At 34.7% G+C, this 23838-nt stretch overlaps 1 long non-coding RNA gene across 1 annotated transcript in view; it reads right to left on the bottom strand.

Annotated features, from left to right (window-relative positions):
• Positions 1-6665: 6665 nt before the first annotated feature.
• LOC140002407 (uncharacterized) overlaps positions 6666-23838 on the bottom strand; it is a 121408-nt gene continuing 104235 nt past the window's right edge. The window contains exon 4 of the long non-coding RNA XR_011808865.1: positions 6666-8076. This is a non-coding gene — a long non-coding RNA (uncharacterized lncRNA). The remainder of the gene's footprint in view (positions 8077-23838) is intronic.

The following is a 23838-nucleotide window of genomic DNA, read 5'->3' as shown; positions in this document are numbered from 1 at the left end:
TGTTGGATTTCTTCCAGTCCTCAGGTACCTCTTCTGTTCTCCAAGAACATTGCTAAGCCTCTCTCTGTCATTTTGAAGATGACAGAGAGAGGCTTAACAATAATGCTCACCGGTTCCCTCAGCGCCCTCGGGTGCATTCCACAGAGCTCATAGATTTTTGGTTGTTTAGTTTTAACAACCTCTAACCCAATCCTCTTCAACCTGGGAAAAGTCTTCCTCTCTCCAGGTTTTCTCTCATTTCCAGGTTAAGAAGAGTTCTCTCTCAATCTCTCTTTTTTTTTTTTTTTTTTTTTTTTTAAGAAAAAAAAATAAAACACTTTCCTCAGAAGTTTCTCTTTTTCTTCCAACAACACTAATCAGTCTAATAAAAGGGGCCTATAAATCTTTCTCTGACTATGTCCTTAGGCAACTACAACTACTATAAAAATACCAGATGAGGAACGAAAGAAAAACAAGGGCCAAAGATTTTCTTTTCCAGCTTTCTGAAACTAGTTCTTTCTCCTTGTTTTGTCTGATTTAAAACTATTAAACAATTTTCACTCAGCACTTTGTTTTTTTCAGAAGTAATAGGAAGTACTTTTGGCTTCCTAACCTGATTTCCCAGCTCTAATACATGGTGAAGAACATTACTGGAGTCACAAAAAGACGGCTCCTCAGAATGCTTCCCTAAATCCCCCCACTTTCAGATCAAATTGCATATTTTGTTAAATGTAAGAGTCCTTAGAGTAATTTCATGTCAATGACTGTTTCTGACAATATTTTGCTGTTATCCTAATGCCGAAAGGAAAGAACCTGCTACCACCTTTATTGAAAATTCTAAACTTTTCTACTTCCTATAATGAATATCAGAAAACTCTTTTCTAATTCCCTTTTTTATTCCTTCTTCTCCTCTCAGCCTTCCTTTGTCTAATCTTATTTCTTTTTTCTTATTTCTTTGCCTCTTGTTCCATTTTAACTAACCTGCTCTCTCATCACCTGCCTTATGCTGCTCTTTGTTTATTTTTCATTTCTAGCAATTCATCTTCCTTCCTTCCAGCCCTCACTTCAAGGAGATAAGATATGTGTGAATATATAAAGTGAAATTCTGGTTTCATTGAAGTTGATAACACAGCTCCCACTGACATCAACACAGCCAGCATTTTAGTTGTGCACTGACATTTGACATGAAACCTTCAAATAGTTCTCCCACTTGTTTGTGATAAATGCACATGGATTTTTGATAAAAATAAGCTCAGGAAAATTTAACTCACACAGTATTCAGGAAGGCAAAAATGGTCTCATATACACACATTAAATGTAGATATAGGTCCAAGGTCCATATCTGAATGCATTAGCTTTAAGAATAACATACTTCAACTTTTTTTTTGCAGTTGCAAGTTCTTTTGTCCTTGTCTGGGACCACCTCTCTCACTTGCTCTCCCCTTCCCTGTGTCCAGTCAGGTAACAGCAAACCATCTCTAATTCCTCTTTATTTTTTTTATTTTTTTTTCCCAGAATGGACAAGAAAGACGAAGTTGTTATTAGTGCAGTATTAGCATTTACTCCTTTGCTTTGAAGGTGTTGAGATTCTGTCAATTAATTGTCTTCTGGCTAATAAAAACATCTGCAGTCCATAATCAGATCCACCCCTTACTCCCTCACCCTGAAGAACTGCTGCCATAAAAGTCAGTATAACTTAATCCCATTCTGTTTGTCTTGTTTGTTTTTTTGTGTGTGCCTTTTTTTCTGTAATATTAATGTACTTAACTTATAATTATAAAGTAACAAGAGTAAATTAATATATATTTTAACCACTATTAAATGTGCCCATTTAAAATTTCCCGAATAAGACCTGAAGATTTAAGTGGTGGATATTTTAGGTTTTCTATGAACGAAGTCAATTTTTAAGAAAGAAAATTCCTGTTTGTGGTGGCATCATTGGGCTAACTGCTTTAGGATGCCTGTGATATATGGATGGCTTACAATCTTATACATTAAGGGTCAAATTGTAAAATTGTAGTGCAATAGATATTTGTATGTAGTGCAAAAGATAGTTAAAAACTGTTCTACCAATAAGTGTCCCTGTCAACGTATATTTCCTCTATGGATCACATATCTGCTGTCTCTCCCAACAACAAGGGTCATTTTATCTTAAGGCCTGTCTGGGCAAACCACTTAGAATACACTTGACTTCAGAGACTTCAGTTTTAAATGATGGTAAAATACCAAATTCTGAATTAAGACAACACAGGCTAAAAGGGAATCATATAAGGAGCAAAATTTTTCAGAATGGCAAATTAAGGTTGGTCCAGTTTTTTCAAGAGCTCCATATACCTGGATGATTTACAAGGCTGATCCTTCTGTCTGAATGTGAGAGTCTTCTATGGCATAGAAGAACCTTTTCTTTCAGGAGATTTTTTTGTTTGTTTGTTTATGCTAATAAAAATGAGAGTGCATTTAAAAATCCTGTGCAATTTTACCCATATAAATAACATTTCCTACAGAGTTAGCCCAATCAGCCCAGCAAATAGACTTGAAGAAACTTAAACCTAAGCAATAGGAGAGTCTTTGGGAATGATGTGAAGTGTGGTGAACAGGCAGCTGTGGCATGGTTTCCAAGCTGCTGAAGGGGGCATTATACAGAAATGTATAATAAATGTATATAATAAATGTATAAATGAGACATTTGAAAACTATTTTCCCTCTGTCTGTAACACTACTACCCCCGCTACTGCCCTAGGTATTTTTGTTGTTATTTCTTCACTGTTTCACCATTAACTATCACTTATTTATCATTGTAGTCACTAAAGGCCTTTGGTTAGAAGTGCTTAATGTAAATACAGTTCACATTAGAGTCTAATCACATTCATTAAAATTTAAATCAAGATGAACTACTCCCATTTTTTGAGTTACTCTGGATCCATGTTGGTGAAACAGCACGGAAACTTGGGATTTTAGTTTTCAGTGTTAAGAACAGAATTCTTTTTCCTTTTCTGTCATTCTGCTACCTTTCTGCTGGCAATAATACCCTGGCATAGATAGCATGAAGCATTTTGTCCTCCCAGATTGTTACCGTATTCAAACAGCTGTTACTCATGCACTAAAAATAAGGTGGATGATAGAAAAAGATTTTGTGAAGCCATATATCAGGACGAAAGTTTTACAGCTTTAGTGTTGCTTACAAATCAATTCCTCAGAGCTGGGCTACCATTAGTAGCTTTTAAGATTGCCTAGAGCTGTGTCATTCACTGCTGTTTTGACACATTAATGCATTAATGGTATGTGCATGCTGACATAACTTCTCTGAAGTACTATTACAGTAATTACTAGGAGTCTTCAATATGACATGCAAAGTTAAGAAAGGTGACAAAAGAGTGTGTAGATACTCCGAGACTCTTAAAACATTCATTCAACATTGACAGTGCATAATTAAGAAACTACAAAACATTGAGACAAGGATTGTCTGCTATGCCTGCTATGTATACTGTCAAAGAAAACAAGCATGAATGAGAAAGAAATTATGTGAAAATGAAGGCTGATACTATCAAACAATCCTGCTTACGTAAGAAGAAGCTAAGAGAATCAAGGTAAAAGTACTAGATTTGCTCAGTTCGGTTCTTTTACACATGAAAAAACGTTACAATTTCATTAATGTTTAGCAAAAAGGATGCACGTTTTCAAAGCTATTTAGGAGGCAGCAGATGGCAATAATAAATCCCAAGCCTGTGTTTAGAACCTTTGGAACTCAGGAAAAAATACATTTCTGGATTTCTTAAATTATCACAGATGTCTCCTAAAGTAAATTAGTCAGAGCACAGAATGCTATCTGGAAAACAGATCTTTGCCATTACAAATCATTGTACTTCATTTTTTTTCTCAATCAGGTTTATTTTTCCTCAGATAAGTACTACTCTGAATTACAAATTAAGTATGCTGAACATTGTTTCATCTTCTCATCTAAAAACACTCTTTCTTCCCCCATGTGTATGACTTAATAAACTAGCTCAACAGACCAAGTACCTTCATTTCAAACTCCTTTACTTGGAGCTAGGTTCCATCAGTATCCTGACATAACATTGTCTCACAGTCTGCTGACTGAATTACTTTGTAGGAGTAACCCCTTGGACTTCTTTGTGATGTGAGATGGCTGGGATTATTGTGAGCAAGCAAGTATGGTATGCTCCTGGTTTAAGGCTACACACAGGTATCCACGGGATTCTGATTGCTTTCAAAGATTTAAACATGATGTTTAAGATCATGAAATCATAATTCCTAGGAATAATGTAGTTTCAGACAAAAAAAAAAAAAAGAGAGAGAGAGAGAGAGAGAGAGAGAGAGAGATTGCTCACTCTTGGTATACATATAAAAAGAAGTACACAACCACGTGATAGTGTTTAAAGAAAAAAAAAAATCTGCTAAAAACTACTAAATTTGAAGGTAGGGAATTTTTTTTTTTTTTTTTTTTTTTTTTTGCTTGCTTGTAAGTAATAAGGTTGAAAAGAGTCTCAAGCTCTTCATAAGGTTTATGCTGTTGAAACATCTCCTGAACACCTCCCTTCCTGCATAAGACCCACCTGTAACAGTCAACTATTTTTTTGGACCACAATCCACAAAAGCAGGGCCAAGAAATGGCATTCCATAAACTCATATTTGATACTTGCAGTATCACTATTTTCAGCAGGTAAATAGTTAACTCTTTTAGGAAAACATACATTTTCAAATCACCATACCTAAAGGTAAGTTGGTGTTTTGCAAGAACAAGAGTTGATTAAGGATATCAAGACTTGGCTGTTAATTGTTTACAGCCATAAACTATTTCTATATTTAGCCAAAGACATTTTAAATCACTGTGGTTTATTTTATAATCTGAAATGAACAGCTAGAATATGGGTGATATTTTAACTGATTCATAAATATTTAAAAGTCTGCTGATTTTCAATCATATCTTTCTGCAATCTGTTTTTCATAAATACTGAATTTAGTGACAGGTTATTTTCAGTAAAACAGCACAATTATCATTCTTCTAGAAAAACAGTTAAAATAGCACAGAAAATCTTTTAAACTAGGAAGTGCCTTTGTATGATTTATTATATAAAAGGTACTAATGTATTTCAGAAGCATGCTAGAGCTGTATTTCTGTTGTTACTATTAAGAAGTTTTAGCTTCCAGCTTGTCAGCTTGATATATGTTTCTTCATATGCCTCATGTTTTTCATTGTTGTCATAAGGACAAAGTGAATGTGATAGCAATATTTACTTCTATTCTGCCAAGGCCAGAATATTTGAACATTGATTTGGAAGAAAAGCAACTAAGAAAAGATTGCTTTAATAAATGGTATACTGTTAAATAAGTAAAAAAATAAATAAACATCCTAGATGCCCTTTCACACACACACAGAAAAAAAATATAATGATCAAACAAAATAATGTTTTCCCTTCTCTCTCTGACACCCAGAAATTTTAGGTTTAAATGTAAATTAACCCCATAAACAAATACTAATCTGTTAGGAATACACAGCCAGTTTAGCCAAATTAACCTAAGATACATATAAGCTATGGTACAATAGAACATTCAAACACTACATATCAACATATAGATACATACTTATATAAATAAAGGGGGAGGGATAGGCATCTTCTCCCATCCGAACTGGGTGCTTCTAAATAACTGGGTATTTGAAGTAGAAGATATGTGGTGATATTTGACTACTAATTAAACACTTCCTAGCTACACCCAGCTCCCTGATAATATGGAGACTTGAACATAATGCACTATACCAATACAGTATTGATTACTGTTCCTCACTTGCGGCTGCAGGTGGGAGCTGTACTCAGCACTCAGCCTTTGTGGAACGACCAACCTGTAACCCCATCACAAGTGCCATAAACAAAGTTGCTTTCAAGAAGTAATTAATATTTGAATGCCATAAAGACATTCCAATTTTGGGCCTACCAATCTCCGGAACTAAAACGTGAGGGAACAGCCTCAAGTTGTGCCAGAGGAGGTTTAGGCTGGATATCAGGAGGAATTCATTCAATCGAAGGGTTGTGTGGCATTGGAACAGGATGACCAGGGAGGTGGCAGAGTTGCTATCCCTGGAGTTATTTAGGAAATGTGTGGATCTGGTGCTTAGGGACATAGATTAGTGGTGGACTTGTACTACTAGGTGGATGTTTGGACTTGATGATCATAAAGGTCTTCCCCAAGCCAAATGATTCTATGATTCAAAAGCGTGTGCTCTTTTGTTTTGAAATTAAATCAAAGCTCCTTTGGGAAGAAAATGTATTTTCAGAACAAATGTCATTCAACTGGCCAAAACAAGAAAAAAGTTGGACACCCAAAATTAAATTCCCTTCTTAAAAGGCACCATTGAGTGAGATCTTAATTATACTCAATCATATCAGACTATTTAGAAAACACAACAGCTTCCTTTAGATATGAAATCTAAGATATAAAATGAAAGTTATGTATAGCTCAGTATAACACCTCAGAAGAATTAACTGCTTTCTTAACACCAATCCCTTTAATGGAAACATTTAGGTTAAAGCAAATTAAATTACTATGACGTAATATCTCAATGAAGTATTGTGTTAACATGTTTTGCTTTTAAACTAAGAAAGAAGAAAAGAAAACATATTGAAAGTATCTAGGTTGTATCAAAGTTCAGTCAAATTATTTTAATTTTGCAAAGCCAAAATGAAAGATGAGCCTTTGAATTATACAACAATGAAATACATCAAAATGAACAGAAGCACTGCTCAACTAGAAGCATACAAACCTTAAGTGCTCAAATAGAAACACAGAAAGCAATTCCTACATGCCAGTTAAGAATAAACAAGTACAGAAACAGAGATTAAAGATTTACATATCCATTTCATCCTGCAGATTATGATCAAAGGAAGCAATGTTAGGGAAGTGATGAACCCAATTACTTTGCCACTGTAGTGGGCTTTTTCAAGTACATTTAAAAGGAACAAACAATATTGCTTAGAGATGGATGTTTTTAAAATAAACTTTAGGAAAACAAGTGTAAAAAGGGTTCATAGACGAATTGTCCTGCATGACTAAAAAAGAGAATTCTAATTTGACACATTTAAGAACGATTTAGCTGCACCACTTCTGGAGCTATTACAATCACCTATGTTTAGATTTCTCTCTTTCAACACTAGCAGTTTCTTTTTAACGTAACTTTAAAGGTTATATCATAAACCTCTCTTTTCTATAGCACATCATAAATCTTCAAAGCAAACAGGATGTGGGTCAAGCTCTAGACTATTCAATTTCTGAAGGCTAAGACATATGAACTGCACGCAGATAAACATGTTCTTTAATTTTCAAATTATATATTCTGACATCACAGAACATAAACCTTTGACATACAAACCCATCCATCAGCTAATCTAAAACTGGAGCCAGGGCAATAGAAAGAGTGTTTATATATTGGCTTGGGATGTTTCATTCATTTTCTAGCAATGTTTTGTTTCACAAGAATAAATTTCAAATCAGTACTGACTATGGGGAATATCTAGATCTACTAGCAAAAGAATCCCCAAAAGAAAAAAGAGGAATGAAAGGGTACATTACAGAGTTTTTGGGGGTATTATAAGGTAAACAGACAAAAAAATGACTGATAAGCAGTTTCCCTGGAAATCTTCTTTGCTGAAGCATGATGAACATATAACACCTGAAGGTCTGCATTCCTCTTTCATAAAAATTTCATAAGTATGTAACAAAACACACAGAATGACTGAAGCAACAGCCTGGGGAAACCCAGTAAATAGAGCTCATTTCATATGCAAAAATGGTAATGAGAAAAGATCAGTTATTGCAGTTGTAATAATGAACAAAAGATCATTCATAACAGAAAATTAAATAACGCTGTGCTTCAGGTGAACAATCCACATCAGAGACTGGAAATTTCCTCCCACTCTCCTAGATCATGTTTTCACTCTGGAAGTATGCAGGAAGAACAAGACGATCCCAGCCTTCTCCAGCGTTTTCTTTTTGAATATGGGCTTTGCTGTGATACAGAATGACTGCAAGGGTTCCCAAGGCTTCCCCTTTCTCAGCTGACAGGTATCAGGACACTGCTAGCATCTTTGCAACAAAGAAGAGTTTGGGACACCAAAAAGCAATGAGAATAACTTTGGAAAGGTTCATGACAGTAGGTCTAGTTAGTGTTTGGTACAGATTAAAGGTACAGTGAAAAAAAACTGTACTCCTTTACACCTTTCTTTCTGATATTGTACTGAAATACAACACAACAGCACATGAGAATAAGGGAGCATTTGTCTCAGTTCTCTGGCAAAAATAAAATCTTTTGTGATGGTAGAGATCTTAGTTATATATATATACACACACTTTTGGCCATACTCCCACCTTTTTCTTTTATTAGACATATAACTAGAAGGAAAGCAATGGTATCTACCTTAATTCTTGTATTTGATTCATTGTTGGTCCTATGCAAATTTTATGTTTAAAACAATAGCTACAGTAATGGATAATTTTATTCATGCTAAAAAGAAATATAGGAAGATGTTACAAACTTGTGGTGGGTACTAAAAATTTACCATATTATCTCTAGAATTAGTTGAATAAACTGACTACCTATGTATTTACAAAAGTCAATTTTATTTAGAGTTGACAAAAATATACCTTCCAGGTTTCAGATCACACTATGTACACAAAAACTTTTACAAATGGATAAAAACAGTGAATGCAAGCTACACAGTTCTAAGACATCCATGTATGCTCTCCTGAACTGATGTGATGGGAGCCAAGAATTGTTTGGCCAGTTATTGTGAAACTGCAGTAAAAGCAACCACTGAAACAATTCAGGCTTGGCAGAGTCTGCTTACTAAATAATCTTGCTTATACATTGACAACTATCCACTTTTTCAGCTTTACATATGCCCATCCACATGACTGCCAAAGAAACTTATCCTTGCCTTCTGAGAATCCTGATGTTTCACATAACAGAGTAGCAGCTTGAAGTCAGTTGCAAGGATGTATGGACAAACTAGATGTATGGACTAGTTATAATTTGTAGTTCACCTGTAAGCTAAGCAGCAGCAAGCAATAGCGTGTGCAAGTAAAGATATTCATGATTTCAAATATAAAATACCAGCATGTGAATCTGATACACAATGACTATAAAAAAAAAAAATCTGTGTATATAAATGAAACAGAAAATCTTGAACAAACTTGCAATCAGCTAAAGACACACACACATTTTCTCATGCACCCAAGTAAAACTGTTTGCACAGACGTTAACTGATGTCACTAGCCAGAAAACATAAGGCTAACTAAAACACAATACAGATGTAAATTACATCTTTGTTACCAAAATGTCACCCTGTCTGCTGGGTCATGCAAATTGTTTTTCTATAATTAAGCACAGAAAAAAAAATATATCAGTTAAGAATTTATTTGAGATGTGGAAAATATTAAATATTCACGTCATTTCAAGAACTCCCCAAAATCACGTGGAAACAATAGCCACTTAAATGATCTTCCCAACTAATTAATTTTTCTACCTTTTTTTTTTTTTCTTCAAGGACAGAAATACAATGTTTTCTTTATCTTGGAAGACAGTTATCTCTAAGAGTTATAAAATAAATTAATATTACCTGAAATTTTATAGATCTAACATATGTTGATTGCCACATAGATAACCATTATCAATAGCCACTAAAGACATGATGATTTTCTAGGACTCTGTTCAAATGTTAAAATTTGATCACAGATTGAATAGATCACAGATTGAATGTGCATGTACATAAGGATAAGACTCCTGTTATAAATGGAGTAAAAAACATAAATATTGTATGCATATATCTGCATCCTTCTGGAGATTGGCTTGGAGAAGTAAGAAGTCTATGATGGACTGCAATTTTGAGATAAGTTTTTTTCACTTCGGCCAAGCCATCTTTAAACAACCCAATCTTTTAGTGTTCCTATCTCTTACAGTCATATGCACTGTCTGTTATGATTATCCTACCCATGATTAAGAAAAAGAGAATAAGGAAGTCGAGTCATTATTACTTTTAGGAATTTTCTTTAGGATTTTTTTTTCAATATTGGACATGACAATTAGACAGAGTATTTCAATACTTAATCAACCAGTGTAAAATAGTACTGAGTAAAATTCATATATAATTCCACTCAGACTTCTATAACAGCGTTTAATTGAGCTTTAAGTGATTTGAAACACTTCAGTTAGTTCTTTCATAAGAGTAAATTTCACACATTCTAAATTTTCATGTAAATATGCTTTTAAAAAATGCCATATTTAAAATCATTATTTCCACTAGCAATAGTTTAAAACTTTGTATGAAAGGCATGTAATCATAACTATTTTCATTCAGCAGTATTTCATGAGACCCAAGTATTCTTGAGATTTATTTCCACAAAACACTAATGGAAATACAAGATCAAAGTTGCAATTTAATGCCCTGAATATAAGCAAAATATAATTCTCTCTGTTACACATCAATTTTTAGTTTGATGTTGTACCTACTAGTAAAGTTCTTTCCTATATGTTTATAAGACAGAGGGTTTTGCATTTGTAAGTAAAATATATTTTAGTTTAAGCTAAAAATATTAGGGCCAAAATTTGTTACATATACTGAGATAAAAATATCTTTAATTTAATAGTAATTTTATCTAAGTAAAAAATGCAGGAGATAGACCTTTATGAACAAAGCAGATGATCTGACTAATGAGATCTCTGAATGTGAAATTAAGAAATTCCAGATATGAGAAGATACCTTTGGACATAATCAAGCTGAAGCTTCCTCAACTTCCTATTCAACAGATTGTGTGAAAATGCCCTATATTCATTTTTTACTAAATAATTTTATTTTTTTTTTTACTAAATATTCTTACTAAAGATGTGCTTTTAATAAATGATGGGTGGGGGGAACTTTCAATTTAAGAAGATGTGGTTTAACCCAGCAGGCAGCTAAACACCACAGAGCCATTTGCTCCCCCTCCCCCTCGCCCCTCGCTGTGGGATGGGGAAGAGAATTGGAAAAAAAAAAGTAAAAGGTTGAGTTAAGACAGTTTAATAGGACAGAAAATGAATACATAAAGAGATACGTAGATAACAATTAAGATAAAGAAAAAACTGCTGGTAGAGAGGGATGAGAATTGCGAGAAACATCCTTGCAGCCCCCAAGGTCAGTGCAGGAGGAGGGCAGGAGGTGCTCCAGGCACAGAGGTTCCCCTGCAGCCTGTGGAGAAGGCCCATGGTGGAGCAGGCTGTCCCCCTGCAGCCCATGGATACCATGGCAGAGCAGATCAAGTATATGTTCCCATGTGGCATAAGCAAGCATAACTACTTATATATTTGGATTTTTTCCTCCATGTATTGGGTTTCCATGGAATGGTTTTGGTAATAGGGGGCTGCAGGGCTGGCCTCTGAGAGAAAAATCCAGAAGCTGCCCCATGTTAGATAAGGGCCAGTTTCTGCCACCACCAAAAGGGACCTGCCACTGGCCAGAGCCGAGCCAATAAGCAATGCTGTTTGTGCCTATAGCACAGCCCATTTAAGAAAGGGGAAAAAAAAAAAAAAAAAAAAAAAAAAAAAACAGCAACAGCAGCTGAGGGAACGAGGAGTGAGCAGCATCCCTGAAGCCCTCAAGGGCAGTGCAGCAGGAGGTGCTCCAGGCAGGCAGCAGCAGTTCTCCTGCAGCCTGTGGAGAGGCCCCTGGTGGAGCAGGCTGTCCCCCTGCAGCCCATGGGTCCCCCATGGAGCAGATCTCCACGCTGCAGCCCCCCCATGGGTGGAGGAGCCCCCGGTGGAGCAGGTGGATGTGGCCTGGAGGAGGCTGCGGCCCATGGAGAGCCCCCGCAGGAGCAGGCCCCGGGCCGGAGCTGCAGCCTGTGGAGAGGAGCCCACGCAGGAGCAGGGGGCTGGGGGGAGCTGTAATCACTCAGAAGGGTGAAACCACCACAGTGTGACAAAGATATTTAGGGAAGAACTAGGAAAGGAGTGAAATAGATTCCTTCACACAGTCACAAAAGATTCTGCTTAGTTTTTAAGAAGTTCTTAGTTTAAGAAGTCTCAGATGGAAAATCAGGAGAAATTTCTTCTCAGAAATAGTGGTTAGGCACTCGAACCGGTTGCCCAGGGACGTGGTGGAGTCACCATCCCTGGGGGTGTTTAAGGAAAGGTTGGACGTGGTGCTTAGGGACATGATTTTGAAGCCAGGGATAGAAAAATGGGGGCTTGTTCAATCACATTAATGATTTCTAAACAAAACTACTGTTAGTATTAAAACTAGGAATGGAAGAACGGGGTCTTCCTTAATCGCATTAAAGTAGATGTTGCTGAGTGACTTTACTTACTACTGTGCAAATTAACCGAAATTCGGAGTCTAGGGGCCCTTCACAGGGGTGTTTCCTGACAAAAATGGGGAACCTGTCCCAAAAAAACAGCTGAGAGAGACCTTGTGGTTTGGACAAGGAGCACCTGAGCCTGTACAAAGGCAGGGGGTCTACTGGTGGTGATGAAGAGGAGTTATCGGCCTTCATCCCCATGACCCCCCAACAACCACCACCAGAAGGCACTGCGCAAGCACAGATGGGATTGAGATGAGTTGTAGAGTTCTTCCATGAATCAGTTTAGTGGTTGATATTGGTGGTTGGGGATGGTTGGACCAAATGGCCTTGGAGGTCTTCTCCAACCTTAATGATTCTATGATTCTGTAAGTTCTGCCATTGTTTTCAGCAGATCAGAATTTTGGTAGAAAAAACATCCTATGAATAGAAAAGTATATTTTTCCCCCACCAGATTAAATGCCGGTCAACTGTGGTTGAGAGGAATTTGTTGTAAACCAATATCACTTTCATAAATTTGGATTTTTCAAGTAACATTTTGACAATTCTGCCAAACTGCCCCATAATGCAACTCCACTATGGATTCCTATGGAGGATGAACCAAACAACTGTAACCTATACAGATGCTGCCTAAAAAAGTCAAAGAAAACATAGTAATTGGACACGAAACATGTCTGAGAAAGTAGATGGTTCAGTGTTCTGCATGTCCCCCTCACAATATGAAAAGTAAAATACTCTGGCAAACTACCAATGCTCTTGTATTTTATGTATTCTTGTTGAACAGAGCTGCAATCCAGTCATCTCCCACACACTATAGGTGACATAATTATCTAAATTATACAAAACAATTTTAAAATTATGTTTAATACGTGCATCATTCCATTAAAATTTAATCATGAGGTATACTAAATAGAGATTTTCAACATGTTCTAGACATCAAGCTCTTTTTGAGAAAAAAAAAAAAAAAAAAAAAACTTTGACAAATAAACTTGAATTTGATGAATACGCTTTTTAAGAAAAGTGAATATTTGCCTTAAAGTTGTATATTGAAAACCCACATAATTTTCCTAATGCTAAAGATATGTATATTAAAGAAAAAAAAAAAAAAAAAAAAAAAAACACTTTGAAATACAAAATACTGCAAAAGAAAAAAAAATCAGTGTCTTACTCTTGATAATATTTTTTAATAAGCTGTAATAAGCTGTCTAGCATTACAGACATGTCTTATAACTGCACAAACCGTAAGCAGGCTGAACCTTAAGAACTTTATGGTGAGCCAAAACATAACTCAAATGACTGATTATTCTTCTACACGTGGGTCTTTTATATGTTTACATTCTCAAATGTTAGATAAATGAGTTAGGAATGGTGGGGAGAAAAAAAATTACCCAAAGCCAGAAAATCAAGAACTAGTAACAATTAAGATGTTAGTGTGCTGGTATTTGCAGAAGTAAGTATGACTTCAGAATGACATCCTAGTATAGTATGACACCAAAGATAACAGACTTGTTACTAAGTTGGCTAAATTTCATATTGAATATCAGCTACAGATACTAAACACAGAAAGTCAATATCTATTACAGAGTCTCTTTTCAGAATTTAATCATATTTTCCAGGATAATAAATAAATAAATAAATAAAAATGTTCTGTTGTAACAAAGAGTGTAAGTTTGTAAACCACTAAAATTAATTAATTAATTGATTAACTTTATAGCTTGCATCAAAAGGATGGGTATCTTTTGAATAAATTGAGAGTGTGTCTAAAAAGCAGTACATGGGAAGGAAAATGGAGAATGTAATTGCCATAAGACAGCACATCAATGGCTTATCTAGTCCTGCATTCTGTCTCTAGAAACGTACATAAATAAAGTTTAATGAAGCAAACAGAACATGCATAAGTCATCAGCTGCTTCCAATAAATGCTTCGGGAACTCAGAACGGACTTTCCGTCAATAATATTTTAAAAGGGCATATGCAAATCAATTTCAAACCACCAAAAAAAAAAAAAAAAAAAAAAAGGTGCATTCAATTGTGCAATTATCTTCTCTACAAATTTCAGATTGTGTCAAAACTGTATTTCGGGCAGAAAAGAAGTGTACTCCCTACTACTCCTTGGTATTCAACTTCAATCGACTGATCTGTATTGATATATTTTGTAAGCCTGTTTTTGAAAACCTCTTGCCGTAATTTAGAAACAGAATGAATTACTGACTGTGCTGCAGCACCACATGAATTGCTTGTTCATGAAGACTGCAACTACTTTCTGCTTGCTCATGAATATTCTTTATTTCTATGTCAGTAATCCAACTACTCCTCTTTTTATTGTATTCCCTTATGAATATATCCATCCTTACTTTACAAAATAAAGAGGGAATAATTTATGAAGTAACATACAGTTAATGAATCACAATAAAAATCATCTTGGAGGAAACGACTAAACATGAAGATTACCACAAAAATACAAGATCTGATTTAATTACTGTATTGCAGTGGCAAAGGAAGGATAAACTGCAGGATTATAGTGATAGAAAGTCAACTCAGAGCAAAGTCAAAGACACAAAACATTCCCAAAATATACAATATGTGACTCAGAATGCAGTCTATCAGGCCAAAGGGACAAAGAGTAACAGAATAGTACAATTCAGCAGAAGCACGTTTCAAGATGGTGACACTCAACAAACTTCTGCAAGGGTTGGCATGATAAAGGGAATGATAAAAGTCCCCTTCCTGCCCATCACGCCCTGAGGCCTGGCCCTAAAAGTTGCTCTAAACCTTTCACAGTTGCCACCACCTAGCCATGTATTAACAGACTCACGTCTGATTTGGGGACATTCTTCACAGACTCTGTAGGCTAATCAGTCACTTGTCTTTCTCTGACTGTAGACCCTTACAGTCTGTAAACTAATACAGATGAGGTCTATTTTAGATCTTATTTAATGCCAATATATTTATTTGTAATGAGAACAACTAGATGTTATGAGAGTGTGTCTGACACTGTCATACAAAAAAAAAAATAGTCACTTAAAGAATGATTTATCATTACAGCACTAAAAGGAATTGAAAATATGAAGACAAGCAAACCCAAATCAAAACTCTTCTGTTAAGATAAGTAGGATAACACATCCTACTGCTTTCTAATAAATAATGTTCTGGTTTAGTTTTCCTGAACTCTTGGCTTGGGGACTACATTTATTTTCAAAATTAAAAAGTGTGAAGTTTCATAACAGGTATGACCCATTTTCTTCAAGTTTTCAGATAGACTAAAAATGTTTTTTTTCGATATACCATGAAGTAAGGCAGGAAAACTGATCTGTTTCTCAAAGAGCTCCTTCTCTAAACAAAGTAGGATTCATTCTTAAGAGCAAAGAAATGCATGTTCTTCAGCAAGTAGGATTCAGTGGGGCTCATATATCTGTTGGGTAACAGTATATGAAAAATACAAGATCCATAGTAAAAAAAGTTAGCAATTTCCTTTTATTTGGTCCTACCCTCAAGTTCATAATTCTATGGCAAAAGTATACATTTGAAATTACATTGAAACGTCAACCCATACAATGCAATTGTCATCACTGCATGTGCCCCCACAGAATCCTAGAAAAGACTTTTTGTATTAATCTTCTCAAAACCAGCTCTATAAAAAATGCTTTCATTTCTCTCTCTCTTTTTTTTTTTCTTCCTTTCTTTCTGGATCTTTCACTTACAGAAAGATTAAAAAAAATAATCAGAAACTTACTGTTTGTTACTGTCATTGCAGTTGCCTATTTAAGTAGTGCTGGACTACAAAGAGTTTTCAAGTGCAGTAAATTATGCAATCTGCCTTGTTCTAATACTTCCATAGTCCCATTAAATTTCAACAGTCCTTTATTGGAAGGATCACTCAAAAAGAATAACAGAATTTTTTGTAATGAACCACTGCTTTGGTAACAGCAGGAATCCCAAATTTTAAGTTCATTATAAAAGGAAATTTATTACCAGTATCTTCAGTTTTTATGCATGATACCAATGTGCTTAACTTCTACTGAATTACCTCAGAGTAGTTAAGGAACCAGAGAGGATACTAAATTAACTCAAAGACATTTTTTCTTTCCCTTCTATGCCTCCACATGGGTTTAGCATAAGAATTAAGGTAATGTCTGCACCCAGTTTAGGCCACAAATTAATTGTCCTCCTGGTACCACTTACTATTCAAGAGGACTGGCAAATTGAAAAGTACTTTTTCTTCCCGACTTATAGTTGGCAAATGTAGACACAACCTGTGTTTCAGAGCACATGACCATTCTAGTTCCTGTGGACAGTGATCACGAATGCAGAATTCACAAAGCCCATAGATGTTTTCCTTTACGGTCTTGTTCTCTGTTCTCCTATTTCTCAAAACCACAAAACGTGCAATACCGTCATTACGCTCATGGTAAAACCATCACTGATCAATGATAGCAGTTCTGTGAGCATCAAGAAAAGAATGTTAGCTGATGCCTGGGTGGCTGAAGAGATTTTGCTCAATGTATAGATAAGCAAAACCAGTCTTACAGGGAACGGCGAAGTTACTTGGGTTGGCACCACTAATACCATATAATTAACCATATTTAATGTGATCTTGTTATGATGAACAAGTTTCATCTAATTCCATCCTTCAGAAACCTTCATTTATCTAACTTACAAAGAATATGTTAAACAAAAGCACTTCACAATATTAGTGCAATTTACATCAAATGCACTAGAGAAAATTACCTAATACAATTTTCTAAACCATTTAGTATTACGAACTGGGAATTAAAAAAGAAAATTACATTGTATGATTTGTAGGCTATTGGAAACACTCCACACCTGAATTCACACAATCTGCACATTATCATGCTGCTCTCACAAAAGTTAAAGGCCTTAATAAACCGGAGAACTAGAAATAATACCCTGTGAATTAAGCAGAAAAATATGTTAAGTTCCTCTGAATCTGCATGAGCAATACACTTCATGTGGTCTTTTCTCACACTTTGACATCCAAGCCAGGGAGCTCACTTCTCACTTTGCATGGGTTTATTCCCAAAACAAACGGAAGACAAAAATGCCGAAACAAGGCCTAAATTTTCCAAATTCAGACGCATTTAGACCAACACTTGTAGATTTCACTATCCTTTTTGTTACTTGTCTGATGTTTACACAAAATGCCAATGAGATCGAGCCAAAAAAAAAAAAAAATTTTTTAAAAAGAAAAAAAAGAAAAAAAAAATTGAAAACCGAGTTCATTAAAAATAAAAATAAAAAAGAAAAGGTTGAAATACAGAAGTATTGGTTAACTTACAGGCCTATTCCATGGAAAATTATGGAGTTAGAAAGTTTCCCAAGGATTCTCTCCTCTTATTCAGTAGCTGTTCAGCAAAAATGTACTTTAAAAATACACTTAACAACATAAAAGTTGATGAGCACTGAGGATTGAAAATTCTCTATACAATAAATAGATTTATTGTATACAAACACTTTCAGAATTAAAAAGCAGAAATTCTTCCTGAGAAACAATGAATATATATTTTGAACTGTATATATACATACGTATATATATATATGTATATGCATATATATGTGTGTCTGTATATATATATATGTGTGTGTATATATATATATGTTTTCATTTTCTGGAAAATCATTTCCAAAATTTGCAATTAATAATTTTACATCATTCTTTTCTGAAAGCAGCAAATGCAGTAATAAGAAGTGTAAAATCTTCAAAATATATAAAGCTTTTCTTTTTTTTTTTTTTTTTTTTCCCCAGAAGGTAATCTTTGGAGATCTACTAGAATAGGTTTTAGTACTAGAGCTTTTCATTTATATAAATAATCATTTAATTTTAAAAATTTCATTGATTACTATAAAACTCACTTGCAGTAACTTTTCTTACACTAGCCAAGAATTCTATATTTAAAATACTAAAACCAAAAATTTTTAAGGCCAAGATATGAGATATTCAGAGTGCATATAATTTATATTTTGACATAAATCATAATGACAGTCTGTGTCTAAGATACAGACTGTCAACTTCACTATAATATTCTGTTCATTCCTTAAGGGCCAGAATGGGTTTCTGTTCAATTGCTGCAATAATCACCAAGCAGCAAATGATATCTTCAGGAACTTAAAAATTACAGATGTACCAAAATGAACAGCTTTCCTGTACTAATTGCTTTAGAAATAGTAGATGATTTTATGATGTTATTATTTTTTTTTTCTCTTTCCTTGTATCTTTCATTGCTTTTGTAACATGAAATTTCTGGGCTTTCATTTGTTAGCAATGTTAAATTAGATGATGGTCAGGTTTAACGTATGTTAAAACATAAAACTTCAAATAAATGCTTAATTCAGAGTCCACTCCATGCACCAACAGTAATTATGGTCAAATCAATGTGTTGTAGTAGGTTATCATGCTGACAACAATCCATTACAGTCACCAAATTTTGGTTATTAAAATAATAAATTAATTGTAGAAGTCCCAGAAAGCAAATGTATGAAATCACGTGTTTGTAATTTTTATATGACAACAGTCATCATTGATCAAAGGCAGTGGAGTCAAATTGCTAATTGATATCTCAGACTATAAACTTCAGCTGGGTTACAGATATTCTTACGGCTTTCACTTACACAGCAATGACTATTTTTCCTGTCCCATGCCCCATAAAGGTCTTTGAGACCTTTAGGCTGTCAAAAGATTGAAAAACACCAATGTAGCCGTATCTCAGCTAAAGAAAAAGGATCTGCTAGTTCAGGGATTTACAGAACTCTCTAGGAAGGGTGGTACAGAAAAGAATAAGACAAAATTGCCTAATGGAATTCAGTGTATCAGGTCAAGAGAAAATAGAGGCCACTGAACTTCTTTTTTTCCTAAAACAAGACCTACTGAGAGAAAAACGGTTATTAAATCATGCTTCATTGGGCAACAAAGATAACAAAGAAAATACTGCAGACTTCAGCTTTTTCCTGGATAGAAAGATTAACAGTTCCTCAGCTAGATTTCCTCTCTTTTGTGGGATCTGGCTCCTATAAAACTGCTAAATCTCTCCAGGGATTTGGAGAACTTGTAGATAAGTTGTGGAATAAAAATAAAGTTCCATAAGTATGCAACTATAACACGCACATCAGTGATTGCACATGACAGGCATTCTAGCAGTCTGATACAGTGGCAAACAAGCATCAAAGTCGCCTGGGACTGTACATGGGATTTATGTCAAAATGCAATGGACAGAAAACCACAGACAGCATCCTAAATTATCATAGGTAATGTTCATAGATAATACAGAATAGAAATAAGAAAAATAGTTATTGGTAAAACTTCAAATTAGTACAGCGATTAGTAATATCAATAGCAACCCATTAAAAACTTTCTATAAAATATTCACTGTACAAGAAAAAAATCAAAGTACTTAATTGGTCCTCCCTGTCTTAAACTCCTAAGTACTGAAGGTGGAAATAAAGTGGCAATCATAAAAGGTTTTATCCAAGAGGTCCAATACATCTGATACTTAACTTCTGATTAAATTAAAACTTCAAATTTGTAGTGCATAAAAAAAGTCAAATGCTAACTATTTTTTTTAATTGTCAGTGCTGTGTATGAATATTGGAACAAATTGTATCAGACCAACACATTTAAAAATAAAGTTGCAAGGAAAGCAGCTCAGTAAAATTAAGGTAAAAACTGCAAGCTATTCAAAAGCCTCGAGATAAAATTTACCATGCAAATGTTCTGCGTTTTTCCTGAGAGGTTTTATTTTTAATTTGGCCCTTAGCTTTTGTACTATCTTTTTAAAATTCTAACAAAGTATGTATTTAAACACTTTAACTTCGGTTTTAAACATTTAGAAATTGCCACATTTATCACTTCATTTTTTAAAAGAGAATTAACAAGATACTAAAGTAGTAATTATGGCTAATAAAAAAAAATAATATTTCCCACATGTACACTCTATTCCATCTATGAGTCTCAATGCTTTAAGATGCCTGAGGGTCAAACTTTGCAGATATGTGAAATTTGGGGTACATATAAAATATATATTAAAAAATCTGGCATCTACTGCATGCCCAAGCGTAAAATGGTATGGCTGCAGTAAAAAGCAGCCAGTAGGACTCTAAAAGATGACGGATGTCTCAATTAAGAAGTTTGCTGTGTCATAAATTCCTTTCCCATGTTGTTCTCAGAAGGTTGCCCTGGTTCAAAACTCTTAACAAATTCTGTTGATAGAGTTCTCAGACCACAGTCTGGAAAACCTCGGGCACAGATATTTGTATTGAGCAAGGGAAAGCTAGGACGTCTTGTGAACTACATGGGCTAAATAACTCTTCTGAAGAAAAAGAAGACAAGTGGGATACCAGAATTGGCACTCATTCAACCTTTGCACAGAAGAGAAAGCATCTTTATAGAAATGCAGTGCAGAATGATGTTGCACAGATCCAGGGAAATTAATTCATCATCAGTGTTCAATTCTCACTGGTTTAAAATAAATAAATAAGTTAATAAATAATAATTAAAAAAAAAAAACCACACATTGGAGGAGGGCAGTATTTAGTCTAAAGTCATGGGAAGAATTACAAAATTTTTATTATTATTATTATTATTATTATTTTTACAAAAAAAAAAAAAACGACTTCTAAAAATCACAGTCAGAGGTTCTGGGCTTCAAAATCTAAGGAGAACCTACTTTTTTAATTATTATTATTGCAGAGGAGCATACTAATGGAAGATCTGTCCAAAAAGACTGCTGTCAAATATGAGACCAAATGGTAGATTCTGACTATTATAACGTTAATGGAGACAGCTGCACTTCTGTATCTTTTGATGATCCTTATGGGTCCCTTCTAACTCAGGATATTCTATGATTTTCCATGATAACTATGAGTGTTACTGTATTGACACATATACCAATGGCATACAGTAAATGTGTACTGTCAAATTCTTAAGTAGGGCATCTCTGTTAATGCTATAGAAGCAATCTAGCCTTCAGAAAATTTTTGAGAGGTTGGCTATGTGCTCTCTAAACTACAAAGCTATACCAACAGTAGGTACCTCCCCAACTAGTAACTGTGTTCAAATACAGTATTTTAAACAATCTTATTCCTCTAACGATATCTAACCTGAGAATATGCCTGTATGATCTGGAAAAGTCCACTACCTCTTTATCTGAATGTTTAAACTAAGCTCTTTCACTGTGTTACAGGTAGATTTTATTAAGAAACGAGCAGGTTTTCTGTAGTTCAAGCCACATTATTATAATTTCATTTTTAGTATGCTCTTCATTATGTGTCACGTCTATATCAAATGAAACCAACTCTGATATTTAAAACTGTTTTTCATCTGCAGCATTAATATAAACCCATGCAGTTTAAACAAATGTATGTTGAACTGTGTTCCTTCTATATCTAGAAATATCCTGTAGAAATATCCAGCTAATGATAATAAATGTTTATTGTTTGCTACATTTTTCCTCTAACTTCCCAGAAATTAAGCAGCAAACTAAAATGCATCTCTATTTGAAACAGAATAAGGAGTCTGAAGGCCAGTGTACTGAGCTACAGTAAACATAACAAAAATAACATCATTCTAGAAAGTGCATTCAGTGATTTTTCCTGTGCAAAAGGAAGCATCTTCTGCACAGTATGCAAACAGCTTCAATTCCAATTGAAACATCAAATCTAGCTAAATTGAGCCTTACTGAAATGTGAAAATAATGAAAACCATCAGCATTTTTAGCTTAACAGAATACCTTCCAGCATGTAACAAACAGGTTTCCACAGCTTTTGCAATATATGAAATACTCACCTATTATGGGGTTTTAGTTCGTAGCCTACTAGCTCTAGAAGAAAATTAGGTGTCCATTGTTGATTTTATCTGATCAAGCAATGATATTAGATACTCATTAAATATTTTTGCACTCATATATTCTCACTGAATTCAGAACAGAATTTCTCAGGTGAAGCTATCATACTTTTGGGATGTCTGGGAGCAAAATACAGTCCATAGAAATAGCAACTAACTAGGACTGCCACTAACTGCATATAAATTTATGTACCATATACAAGCAGCATTGTAATATAACAGTCGCAAAAACTTTTTGTATAACTTCAGCCAGGTAGAAAACATGATAACTGTGTCCAAGTCACAAGGAAAATAAACCACCCAAATACAAAAAGAAATATATGGAAAAGCTGCTTATGTTATACTGGTTCTAAAAACATCCCAGATAAAATGTATTACAGCTTTAGTGAAAGTATCAGATCCTACCTAGAGTCATGTCTGGAATTAAAGCAACATGTGAGATGAGAAATCCTTTCTATGAAATTGCAAGTATATGTGATCAGTTTGATTTATAAATACAGTCGAGGAACTGTTCAGATGTTATTTTTCTTTTGAAATTGTTTGATTTAAATAATTATCTTTGATGATACAGATCTTAAACCACCACATGAATATTCTTGTTCAAAAGACCAACAAAACTTTATTGAGTACTTTTGTGATTTCTGGTGAATACGTCCCACATTTACTTTACCTTAGTTCTTTTCTGTGTAGGCTCTTCAAATCCTGACACACCAACATCCAGCATCTGCTGAAGGCTACAGTCTACATCTTCCATGTACAAAAAAGTGCAAGCACATCAACCAAATACTTAAGCATGTCTGTCAGCTCCTCATCCATTACAGAAATTAATTACAATATTCCTCTCAGTAAATTTCCTCCATTTTGTCTCATTGAGTTGCTAGCTTTCCACCCTTGTTTTTAACTGCTTATCTAGGTCTGGTTTTTGTCTTTGTCCTTCTCTCCATATAAATTAAGCTGCTGCAAGTCTGAGGACAAGCCATAAAGTCAGGTTTATAGCATATGGACTCTGAATGTCACATCATTGTTGAGAGCAAAACAAGAAGAAAGAATATTTTTTTCTTCATGCATACTTTATGGGTTACAACTGTACAGCACTTCATACATTTTAATTTCTAATTTGCTGTTGTTTTTGCTTCTGTTACTTTGTATGAATAAACACAGATTCAAGAGCAGAATATCCAATAGAGCTCATTGAGGGTCTGGCATTTTAAGATAAGGAGGTAGGATTTAATGAGTGAGGGTGAGCACCACATCCGTGAAGGCTCAGGTGAGTATATATGTGATAAACAAAGAGCAAGAGACAAAGTTGTAATGACAGGGATAGAAAAGTTCCATTTTCAGTGGTATTTTGGAGACAATAAAAGAGAATAACAGAAAATTAAGGTTAGCCAGCTGGGAGAAGGTCCTCTTTAGAGTACAGTTAGGCTAATACATGTATAATATTGCCATATTTAACAAGTAAATGGTTCGGTGTATGAAGAATGGTTGTAGCAGTGTGATGATAAGATAAGCAGCTGTTGGTTAAGAAGAGGGAGAACTTGCAAGTTCCAATGACAGCCCAAATACAGCTGAGGCATAAGAACAAATAGGAGCTGTGGGGAAAGAATTGTTGAAAGGCAAAAATTTTACCTCATCTCTACCTACCTCAGTTAATACTTGATTTT

Source organism: Anas platyrhynchos, chromosome 4, assembly GCF_047663525.1.
Source record: "Anas platyrhynchos isolate ZD024472 breed Pekin duck chromosome 4, IASCAAS_PekinDuck_T2T, whole genome shotgun sequence".
Classification (NCBI taxonomy): Eukaryota; Metazoa; Chordata; class Aves; order Anseriformes; family Anatidae; genus Anas; species Anas platyrhynchos.
This window is presented reverse-complemented; position numbering and strand designations above follow the sequence as displayed.